Consider the following 12,840-nt stretch of genomic DNA (forward strand, 5'->3'; position numbering starts at 1 on the left):
CTCCTATATCAGTATACTCACTTGGAAGTCAAAAACTAACTTTCCCAAAGTTAAAGCAGTTATATAAGGGTTGCTTTGGTTAACTGAACTACAGAACACCCCGAGCTGAAGTTTCAATTGAGTGTCAAAAGATTCCAAAAAGGCAAGGTCCACGTCCTCAAGCTGATTACTTTCAAGTTAACTGTAGAATCACAAAAAGGCTTGATCCTGGAGTAGAAGAGAGGTTATGAAGCCAAAGTCAAGCATAATTTTTCCACAGTTTAGTGCAGAAATAGCAGGCCACTTATTCATTATTACAGTTGAACAGCTAGAGTGGCAGAAAAGTCCTTTTTTCTTATAGGCCCTTGAATGTTGTTTCCAACATCTGCTGTAGTGGTTACAGATACACGATAATAATAATAGATGGCATTATTTCTTCCCACAATCTCAAAAGATTGCCTATGTTGAAATTAGAAGTAATAGAGCTCAAGGAATATATTTTGATACATTAAACATAATTGGCATCGTTATTTGATGATTAAATGTATAATATCTATGTTACAGGAAAACATATGAATTCAGGCTTTCTCTAGAAATTCTAGGATATAGATATTGCCCTTGGGTTTTTGGTAAAGAATTAAAAGGATTTTGTTAGTTATTTGGCATTGCTATAATCCCTGAGGATTCTGCAAAATGCTAGAAATTACTTAAGCAATGGAAATGCATGAAACATAGGTTTTCAAGAAAATTGCAAATTTCTGGTTTTGCCAAATAACCTAGGAATTGTATATCTGATTTGAAAGTTTGGAGCAAAGAATCAAATGGCCAATGCTGACTGTAGTAACACTGTAAATAATACCTAGTGATTGCATAAGCTAACCAAAATGGCTTATACAACATGAAAAAAAAAATCATATAAAAGGGTTGATTTCTAATTTAAGAATAACTTTTGCATGTACACATTTGTTCAACTGCTAGTGTTTATTGTTCTTGATGTAGGGTGAACTATTACTATGTAAGCAATGTATGATTTCTATGTGCTTGCGATAGTCACATGGCCATGTAAATGGAAATATTTAGGTTTTTTTTCAGCGCTATGCAACTTTTCATGCTTATTAGATTCTCACTGGCTACGGACCTTAGGATGAACGTACTAGTTTATTCTTTTGCAAAAGTTTAATAAAGTGTATTTTCCATTGAAAAATGTAGTTTGTTAAAATATAGTTCTAAAGTGGCCTCCAAGACAAGTCAGCTCTAATACCCATTATCAACTTTTAGACCTAAAGAAGGCACCCTTGGGACTGAAAAAGGCTGGAACTAGTGGCATTCAAAGAATGTCAACATCAGTCCTTCCTTTGCCGGCAAGGGTCACTAGTTAGCCGTCAGCCAGATGCTGCTTCCACACACCTTGCCAGACCCTGGGGCAACGCATTTGCTCAGGGTCCGAACTTGGCTCCTATGTGGCAGCATGACTAGCTGCTACTCAAGCTTGGGCAAGTTCATGAACACATCCACTGATAATTTCTATATTTATAGAAAGCCAGAACATGTGTAGATAATCACACAATTGGATATTTATAAAGTGCCAGATTTTATGAATACGGGAATTTGTTAATTAGCACAAGGACTAATCATTAAAATTCAAAAATAGATAAATAAACAGGAATACCATTTATTTGTTCACATTTCAGGGGAAAGTATGCAGCTGCTATCCTTTTGATGAATGTAGGCTTCTGGAGAAAAATATGAAGAAGGAAACTATCCGCAAGTTTTGAAATCTTAATGAGTAAAATCCAAGAAATTACTATATAGTCTTTACATTAAAAATAATCATAGTGATTTTCCCCTTAAAGAAAAAAAGTTTAAACCAGCATGTGCTTAGCATTTGAATTACACTGTCTTGTATTCCACTGTTTTGGTCCTTTTCAAGGAGCCATAGCTGATTTTCATCGGATAGGAGTTTAAAAGCACACACACGTCACTCAATACCAAATTGTTTTAGCTACAGGGCATGGCAAAGCATGAAATAACTGCTTTAGAGCACTTCCTCATGTGGGTGTGTTAGATAACTGTCTGCTCCAACATTAAAACGAAACACACTGTGACCTGACCAAGACTCCAGGGCTTTCAATAGGCAGATTTCATGTGCTGATAGGAAAAGCCCACCATAACCAGCAAGGCTGGTTAATGAATTCTTCTGGCACTCTATAGCCCTCCTGTGATGCAAGCCTTTCAGCTTTCCAAATCCCTATATAGCAGAATACACTGGTTTAGAGTTTACTTATGCACATTTTATAATGTCCTGCTGTATTTAGATTGTGACAGTCCCTCCCAGAAAAGGCTAAGATTATTTTTCATACTAAAAATATTTTAAATCTACTGAAGGCTAAGAATTATAATGCAAAAGAAAACATATACACATTCTAAAAATCAAGCCAACCATAAAAATGACTAAATGTTTACTCTTTTATTCTTTCTAGAAGGTTAAAGGAAATTTTCATCTTCTCTTAAAAACCTCTCTGTTTTTTGTTTGCTTCTGATTAACATAAACATGCTTAACATGAAATTTTAAGATGTCATATCCACAAAGAATCTGTGATTTTTTTATCCATACATGTATGAGAATATGTACATAAACATACACACATGCACACAGATATCTCCTCACATACATGTGTACAGAAAAAAAAATTATTGGTCAAGAGATATATTAAAGATTTCTTTTGAAAAAAGGGTAGAATTTTAGGTAGTTCTCATAATATTAATATAGAAAATGACAGGTGCATGAGACATGTACAGTTTTGACATATTAGTTTTAAAACAAGTGTTTGGGTCAAAGAGTATGAAATGGAGAAAATCACATTTGAAACACCATATATTGCATACCATATGAACATACACTTTCAACAGATTCCCCCCACAGTTCCCCTTTAGACCTTCAGGGTTAAAAAAATCCCTGACAGGCCCTGACTGAGTATACTTAGCATCTGTACTACTCTTGGTCAAAGCTGGCCTTCCAGTTTAGGTAATATAAGCAAATTAAAAGTTTAGGTAATATAAGCAAATTAAAAGTCTCTGAATAATTTTTTTAAAAGAAAGGAAAAAAAGACTTTTAGCAGCAAAAGTTCACCACTCTCTTGGAATAATGGATTTTTAATAAACATTTTACTAGGCTTGAACCTTGAGAATGTGTTTGGGAATCTGCTCTGGCGTCCCAGGTGGGTTAAGAATATTGCTTTATGGACTTCTTTGTGTTGTCAGAGAGGCCTAATGGAATTTAAAAAAAGAAAGAAAGAAAAAAAAGAAAGTCTGCCACTTCTATTAAATAAATAATTTATTATGAAAAAGGTGATTGTTATTATCAAAGATCTCTATAGATTAGCATCCATTTTCTATCACTGCTTAATGTGTATGCTGAAAACATTTGCGTATCTTACCACCTGACTTAATTTTTATCAAAGGAACAACAGTTTTACTTTTGGACAAATCCAAATAAAACTCCACTAAGGAGACCATTTCAAATGGACCTATTTAACTACTTCTTTGAATTTTGAAGAACACTGTTCTGGGAAAACTCTTCAACAATGTTACCTAGTTGTGAATGCAACTTTTCCCACCATAAAAAAGAAAAATAAATAATAAAGGAAAAAGAAAGCACCTCAAAACTATGTTTGAAATAACAAGTGCATTATTTATAGTTCTCGAAATGTTAAATGAATACTTACAGTTGTTGCATAAGATGGCCTGATACACTTCATAGCTTCCACTTTGTAAAAAGACGGCCAGCCCCCCACTTCTCCCTCCCCAAGCATAAATAAACAGTAACATACTGAAAGGAAACTGTCCTAGGATAAAAACTGCTTGTTAAGAAAGTTTGCAATCTTACTAACCACAGTGATATCCCTACAAATGTAGAAGTCCATCTGCAAAATACAAGTTACAAAACAGAGTAGCTTATTCCTTTCAGAATACCCCCCACATGTAGTATAGAAGAGTATGTAATAATAAAAATAATTACTAGATTTTTACCCGCCCTCAGTGACAACCCCTCACCTTATGGCCAATGCTATCCAAAAAACATACTGGCAAAAAGTGTTCAACCTGCTTCGAGGATTTAAACTGTAAATATGGACTTTAAACTTCAATGTAAAACAAAGAACAAGAGTCTCACTTTAGTAATACCCAGGCTGTCACTGCAGCTAAAACTCGTTGGCACATTACTAACAAAACCCAGTTAGCAATAAATAAGGACAACATGATATATAGACAGACAGATGGAACTGCATAAACAGACAAGAAAAGCAAAGAGACTGACAAACATACGAGGGGTCTGTTTTAAAACAGTGAAAGATACTGATTTATTTGGGACTTTAGTAAGAAAAATAGGTTTGTTTGTAATTATTTTAAAAGTAATTAAACTAAATCACAAGGGCACACCCTTAAATAAGTAGGAAGAAAATTAGTAGAGGATAGGCCTCCTATACATGTTCTAAATTTTAAGCTAGCAATACCTCTGTCAAACTTAAATCTAGAAATTAAAATTCAAGGGAGAAAGAATAAAAGCACTGGGGGCTAAAGGAGATGATAGGTAGAGGGGGGATTGAGGAAGCAGGATTTTTTTTTTGAAAGTTGTCTGCCCTACCTTCTTCCCCAGCGCTGAGTTTCTCTTCTCATAATCGGTGTCTCCCTGGAAGTACAGTGTGAGTGGTAATGACTGCCTGCCTCCCTAATGAGTCCATTTTCCTGCTCTTGATGTTGTGTATATACACACACTGCAACCTACCTTACAAACCACAGAGACGGGAAGAGAGAGAGAGAGCAAGGCAGGGGGTGGGGGGCAGAGAGGGAGAGAGAGACAGAGACAGAGCAAGCGAGTGAGAGAGAGAGAGAGAGAGAGAGAGAGAAGAGGAGAGAGAGAGAAAGAAAAACAGAAAGAAACAGAGAGAGAAAGGCACAGACAAAGCCCTCCTACCAGACAGCAGACAGCCTTCCTTCCCCTATCCAGCAAAATGCAACTCGTCTAATGCAGCAACAGGTTCAGTATTGCCAGACTAACAGAGTGAAAAAGGTATATTCTCTATATCATTACTGCTTGCAAATAAACACTTTAAGAGCAGCTGGCTCCACCTTCTTTATTTATGCTCCATTATGAGGAATGTATTGTTTCAGTTCTGGCACACAGTACATGTAATTATCATAAATACATTTTTTGCATATTAGCAGGAAATAGTGAAATACATAGCTTATTTGTGCAATCTTTTAAATTTATTTTTTTTAATGTGAAAAGAGTGTCAACAAATCTGCTCTGACAAAAGCCTAGTAATGATTTTAAAGTCAGAGCAGTCTTAAAGGAGGCTCTGAAAAAAACAGACTCCATACAATAGGAAAACTGATCTCAGACAAAACTGATAACTGCAAAGAAGAAATCATTGCTCAGTAAATAAATCAAGACCATAAGCAACATTGCAGACAAAAGCAGAATTAAGTTTAATTAAGTAACTAATAGATTGGTACTCTAGAAGAAGGCAGATTGGTTTCTTATTTGAAGCATCTCTCTGTAAAAAAACACCACAATGCAATGTACTCTGTGTGAACAGGTGCAATGCATATAGTACATAGTGTTACAACAATAGAAATAAATCCCACAAGGAGCTTCCATCACAAGCAGGACAAGATTTCATAGAATATGGATCTGATACCACAGCAGAACTCCCTTGTTTTTATTAGGAGGAAAAAATAAAAATAATCAATGCTTCCTTAAAAGAAAAAAAAAAACAAACTGTTTTTCTTTGTCTAATGCCTCTAACCGTTTTTTTGTCTACATGCTAGAACCAAAATAATGCTGATATTGCACTCCTTACCCCATCACGTGTTTCCCCACCCCTTCCCCCATGCCTTTTCTTATTTCATAAGTGATACATTTGCAGCTATGGAATTACAAAGATCAGAAAACAGAACTAGTTTCAAGCCCTTCTCCTTGTCCCCCAATTTTTTTAAACTAGACTCTGCCTGTCTACCTAGACAGCCACCTTCCTTAAAATATTTCTATACTGTTTGGCTGTGTGTCATTTAGATGGGACTTAGAAACATTACAATACAGGTTAAATATTCTAAAGAAAATTTACATAAAAATGAAAAAATGACTGATTCTGACCCATTCAAACCCTGCATTTGGGCACCAATAATTAAGTACATTCATTGTAAAACCATCCTTTTTACATGGTTTAGTGTTTTACCATGCTTCAAAAATTAGGATGTGTTCCTTTGCATAAACAAAACTACTTCAGTACATAAGTATCAATTCTTTTGTTTAAAAGTCAGTTTTCAATTAATGAATAACTTAATTACTTCAATATACAACTTACAGATTAACTCTATCTTCATCTGATTCACAAAAATCTTTTAGAATGTCAGTTAAATCTTGGGTCATGTTCAGAACCGAGATCAATATTGTTTTAGCTATTATAAGAGTAAATAACCCATAGCACAGAAATTAAAACGTGATGTCTGGCCACACATGCACACTGTCCTGGGAAAATTCTAGCAAGAAACCAAGACTCCAGACCCTCCACTCTCACCGTAAACCACCAATTCTAATTCTCTGGTACTGCAGTAGTGTTATACCCCTCTCAAGGGTGGCTGCTTAATAAAGAGGGGGCAGACACACGTGAAAGGGGAGGTTACAGCCCCCTACTTTTGGTCACATGTCTTGAGAAAAACCTTTCTAAGACTCACTTAGTGTGCCTAAGGTACCAGCATGCATCTCACCCCTTACTGCTCAGTCAGGCAGTTCTGTTTTTCTACTATTGCCCTATTGTTTCTCTGAAGCTTTGTTCAAATGTATGAAGAAAAATGCCACTTAAAAAAGCACACAAGCTGCACAGTTTGACAGACTGATTTGAATTATATATTAGTATGTCCTGACTTTTTAAAATAGGGTTCTAGGTATTTTTGTTTTGTCTAGTTTGCTTTAACACAAGGAGAATAAGAAGACAGTATTTGATTTCTACCAGCAGGAGTCAAAAGGAATGTAAAGGACCATGAGGGCTATTCACCTTTTCTAAAGAAAAACCAGTTAGTTGAATTTAAAAAAGAAAAACAAATATTTTGGCTTAGTGAAAAATGCACAACACCTCAACACTTGCTCTGTATCTGCATACTTTACTAGATTCCAAGCACAGTAAGTGACATATTCTTAGTACTTTCTGGAGTTCAAGATACACTTTCCCTGCTAGAACTCGAGACCCACGTATTAAATTAACCATAGCACCACATGAAGCAATAATCCTAACTGACTATCAGACTCTGAAGTTATAAAGTTATTAAATTAAATTGTTTCATATGTTGATATGCCATGGGGCAATTTCATCCTGTAGAAACATCCTAAAGTGGGAGTTAAGAACTGGTTTTGGTCCTACTGTCACCATGAGTAGTTTGTGTAACCTGGGCAAGTCATGTAGCCATCCTCAGCTTCATATAATAAATTAAATTAAATTTGAAAGGAAGGAATTGAACTGGTTAACATAATAATGATTATGATAGCTAATGCTTAAGTCCTTACTAGTGCCAGGAACTCCTCTAAGTACTTCGCATTTATTAACTCATTAAATCCTAATAATGACTCTATGAGGTAGGGATTGTTTTTAGTTTCATTTTCCCAGTGAAGAAACAGAGAGGTTAAGTGATATGCCCAAGATCACACAGCACAGCAGTAATGAGATTTGAATCCAGCCTGTCTGGTTTAGAGATCATGTGCTTAATCCCTACACCATATTGTCTCCCAATATCTAATTCTAGCTCAGGCCTCATCAAGGCATAAGAATCTGCGCTTATGAGTCAAATCCAACACATCCTGATGATTCCTCCTAACTTGTTTACTAATATAGCAAATTTGCTCTTCTAATTTACACCCAGAACTCTCAATACATTTGGTTTAAGAGTCTATTTAAAAGTTTACATAATCCATTCAATCGCCTGTTTCCAAATGTCCATAAATATGTGCAACCATTTGCTTGAAGTGGAAAATAACTTGTAACTTGTAATAAGGCTATCAATTCATAAAGCCTACTTGCACTATATGTAGTTCCCATACATTATTCTCCTGAATACCCTGTGTTTAAAAAAGAAAACCAAAAAAACAAAAAAACTACACAGTTCTTAACGGTTCCCTAGTTCAAGTATCAAATACGAATGCAAGTAATTATTTAAAGAACTAAATAAATAATAAATAAAATACAATTTTAAAAATTCTTGTTTTCCATAGCCTGAGAAAGGCATGGAAAAAAACAAGGATTTAATTATAAATGATTTGTAAGAGATGCTGAATAATATCATCCTATGATTTTTACGCAGTTGGTTTTAACGTTAAATTATTTAGAGATATATTCTCAAGACTTTTATACTAATGTCTCATTCTGCGAGAAAATTTATCTGCTCTGATCTTTGTGCATTAATTAAACATGTATTTTGTGCCCACTATGTGCCATACACTATACTTGAGGGTGAAAAGTGAAAATAAAACATATGGTGTAGTTTCTGCTTGTGAAGACTTCACAGGCTGGTGGGAGACAGGCATGCGAACAATATTAGCCCAAGCAAATAATCTTGCCACTATTTAATGTAATATCCCATGTAATGCAGTGCCTTAAACTTCCTGTACTTCCATCAAAAAGCTAAAAATGAAATTAAACAAAATAAATATAAATACCTAAATTTAAAATGTGGCTTATGAAAGGTGTGTGTGCCTGTGTGTGTGTGTGTGTGTGTAGCAGGAGGAGGTACTGGGGTTAGATTGGAGATAGTTTTTTCTCTAACAGTGTGGTTTATAGACCCATTGAGTTAATTTTGTCCATTGTCCCCCAGGTGCCTAGTAAAGTGTCTTCTACAAGTACACAGCACATGTACTTCTTAAATGATTGTGGAAATCTGTGATACCTATTGCCCTGGAGCATAAAATTTCATTAATTTTAGGGTTACAATGTACTTTGATCAGAGACTGTTGACTTGGCAAATGAATACTTCCACATGTACATGAAGGGTGATACTTCTTTAATTTTGAAAAGAAAGTCAACTAAATTCAAAACCATTTATCCCTATCCCAAGTATACTTTTGCCAAGTCCTTTCTCAGGCATCATTAATGTTTTTATATTACGTGAGGTTAAATAGGAAAAAATGTTGGGACAGTTTAAGATTGTTCACAAGAACATTCCCAAAAGATACTTTTATTGCACAGATTAAAAAGAAAAAGAAGGGGGAGGAGTGAAAATAAGAGTCATGTTGCAATGATGGACAGAACAAGACTTTTAGCCCTAGTACGTGGGTAGAAAAGCAAAGTCTGGATTAGTGGGTCAAAATGAGTAAGTGTCACTAAGTACTGAGGCCACCATCATAAAGTCAATTCTATCTGGCCTAATTAGATAATGATCCTTAATCCTTAATCTTGGTCATCTGTCTTAAAATTGTATCTCATCAGTACCAAGAAAAAATAGAAGAGATTATAGATAAATCATAGTTTACTAGTGGTAGGTCAGTAGTATGACCCTTATATGGGAAGAGATGCATATCTAATGTCAATTCTAGTCAACAAATATTTAATTTTAAAACAAAAACAAAGCATTCCATGTAAACTACATCACTGGGAGTACCTTTATTATACACTTTGCAGTGCTGTAGACATCTATCCTTTAATACACCGCCCTTCTCCACCAGACTGAAGGAACCTCCTAGAACAGAGGTTCTACTTATTAAGTTTTGTCAGCTTAACACCTTGCAGAACACCTGGAATATGGGTGAAGCTCAATAAAGTTTTCTTGAATGAATGAATAAACAAATGAATGAATGACTGAACAAATGAACAAACAAAGCAATATATGGGATTTATAAAACTTGGCTAATTAAAAACTTTAATAAATTTGAGTTGCAAGGATGATATAAACAACCTGTAGATAGTATTTTAACACATTAAATCACATATAGAATGTATTCTTACTTTAAGATCTTGGGGAAAAAAGATCTTGGAAAAAACAAAAATGGTTACAGTAGACAAAAAAAGTAATACTCTTCAACTTTTCTGTGTCTGAAAATTTTCATAATAAAATGTTGAATAAAAAAGGTATTGTCCTATAGCTAGCAGAATTTTAACTCATCTCTGAGAAAAAAATTCAGCTTCCCATTACATTTTGTTCATCCATTTTTTCTTTCACATCTACAACATAAGTGTTCAAGTATAAGTCTGAAATTGGCCTTAGAGTGCCTCATAGGAATAGAACCATATCCTTTGAGAAAAATACCTTTTAAGCTGGTTAGGGTCAAAGAGTGGGACCTGAATAATTCTTCTTGTGTGTTTAAAGTGTGCTGCAAAAGAAATTAATAATAATTTGAAGGTAGGGGAGCATAGAAATGAGATGAGAGGAGGAAGAGAGGAGAATGACAGGAAAGAGGGGGGCAGTGAGAAATTCCCCAATGTCAAGGTGGCCACAGATTTTTTTAAAAAGAGTGACACCTAATATTAAATTCTAAGAGGTTTGCATTTTTTGCAATGCAAATATTCTTCTTCTCTCCAAACCTGGAAAGCTTGGTATATTCTACAACCCCATTTAATAGTATAATAAGGAATAAAAAGATGGAAAAATAAAGTACTGCCATACATTCACTCCTATGCTGTAGCCTTTGCAAACATAGAAGCTTCTTAATTGAGACAGAAAATACTCCAGGAGTTGCACGGAGTGACCAGTGGCACTTTGAATTGTGGCCAGTAAATGGCGAATAGTGAATAGTAAAAAGTCAAAAGTATCTTTAACATAGAATGACTCAGATATGGAGATGAGTCAATCACCTTTTTTTTCCATAAACACACAGGAGAAATATGGCCATGTGGAAAAGAGGCACAGAGATTAATGTCTGAATTACAAGCTTATTATGACTATTACTGTTGTTACTACCTCTATAAACTGATCTTAAATGATATGAGTATCTTCAGAAATGTAGGGGAGGAGAGTTCTTTTGTGACACAATCAATAAATTTTGAATCAAAGAATTAAAAAACATAAAAATGTCATTCTCAATATCTCCCTGGCTCTAGAAAAATGTATTAGGTATATATGCTACATTAACTTTTTCTGCTCCCTGCTCAATCTTCTCTCCTAAACAATCTAGAACAGTGTTAGCAACCTTCTTTAAAGTTTCAACACTTACATAATAATTTATCCATATGTACACGTTATATTCAATGCACAAGGAAAAAGAAACAAACTACAGAGTGCATTCTATAGGAAAAATAAAAGTTACATAGAAGATATAAAAGAGGCATCTTAATTGCTATAGATGTTGTTTGTCCAGCAGGTTAGTGAGATCCCCACTGTCCTGCTTGGTGACTCTACATGCAAAACCTGTCTCCGTATTCTTCTTATCTACAAAAGTTGCTACTATTAGTAAGGATGCATTCTTATAATAAAAGTTATCATTATTATAATGTGTCAGGAACTGTGCTTGGTGTTACATACACTAACTCATTTAATCCTCCTAACAGCATTATAAGAAAAGTAATATTAATGTTTTCATTTATAGATGAGGAAACTGAGGCCCAAAGTCTTGCAGCTAATACGTGGTAGAAGTCAGGCCTAAACTCAATCCAAGTGGAATTTTTAAGGGATAAAGGGAGGAGCTTGACAAAATTACTCCAAAAATTTTCTAGAATAATGAACTGGTGAGATTAGGAAGAAATTTTCGGAAAAAACTAATGATGAGAAAGAAGTTTGAGTATATATATTCCCCAATAATAATTTCAATATTCATTTTACATATATTTGAGAAAAAGTATACCTGTCTCAAAATAAAATTTAAAGAAAGGATAATGAAGAAAAGCAGAATATAAATAAATAACTTTCAAAAGTGATGAAACATACCAGGAACCAGTTTGATTAAAGAGTTGGAAACATTAATAACAATCTGTCCAGTAATATTGAAGCCAGATATTAATAATAGAGTCAGCATGATAAGAGCCTGCTAACTCCTCTGAGGCAACAGGCCACAGGGACAATTCAAAATAGGTAGAAACAGTATCTCTTATTTTTAAGAAAGCTCATTTAACCCCGATAAGTTATAGGCTTACAAACATAACCTTTTAAATATGTAAGGTCATATCAAGCTTTTGGAAAAGAACCTACATAAAATCTCAATCTTCTTTATTTCTATTAATAACAAATACAGGAAAACCTCATTAATCAGAGTATATACAAATCAGAAGGTATAATGTATCAGATACATCCACAGGATTCTTGTGAAATAGAAATTTTGAAATGAATTTCATTAAATTAAATTTTATTTTGATAATTATGTTAGGTGTTTCAAAATTATCAAATTATCAAAACAAATTCTACTTTATGTTGAATATCTATAAATTTAGGATTATCACTAAATTAAATGTGGTGTCCTCCTCTATTTCAAACTGATGACATTTTACCACTTAAAATGTAATACTAACTGGACCTTCCACAACTCAGATAATACTCCCAACATCATTTAAACCTATGTAGAATATGAACATAAAAAAACAAGTGTCTCATCAGGAAACAGTTTTATTAGTAATCAATAAGAGAAGAACACTGCCCATAATTAAATCTGTATTAATTATGAAAACGGTTATTAAAGAAATAAATCATCATTGTGGATTTCATTTTCAAAATTTAATGATCTGAGACTCCAATACACACTTCTTATGAAATCATATCTAAAAGTTTGTAACTGAAATAAACTGCAAAGCACTCTAAGCTAATATTTTAATAAAATCCATGTGGTTTTTGCCTAAAATAAACTTCTTTAACTATACTCCCTCCACCAATAAATGCATTTAATTCAATATG

The 12,840-nt window shown here is 34.2% G+C and overlaps 1 protein-coding gene across 5 annotated transcripts in view; it reads right to left on the bottom strand.

Moving 5' to 3' along the window:
• ZBTB20 (zinc finger and BTB domain containing 20) overlaps positions 1 to 12,840 on the bottom strand; it is a 795,186-nt gene that overhangs the window by 746,609 nt on the left and 35,737 nt on the right. For 2 of the 5 annotated variants that reach the window (XM_061193111.1, XM_061193109.1), the window contains exon 1: positions 4,622 to 4,737. The exons of the other annotated variants lie outside the window; for them this stretch is intronic. The gene's annotated coding sequence lies outside the window, so the exon portion shown is untranslated. Of the gene's footprint in view, positions 1 to 4,621; positions 4,738 to 12,840 lie in introns of those variants that run through there. 5 annotated transcript variants of the gene reach the window in all.

This window comes from Eubalaena glacialis, chromosome 6 (assembly GCF_028564815.1).
Source record: "Eubalaena glacialis isolate mEubGla1 chromosome 6, mEubGla1.1.hap2.+ XY, whole genome shotgun sequence".
Lineage (NCBI taxonomy): Eukaryota > Metazoa > Chordata > Mammalia > Artiodactyla > Balaenidae > Eubalaena > Eubalaena glacialis.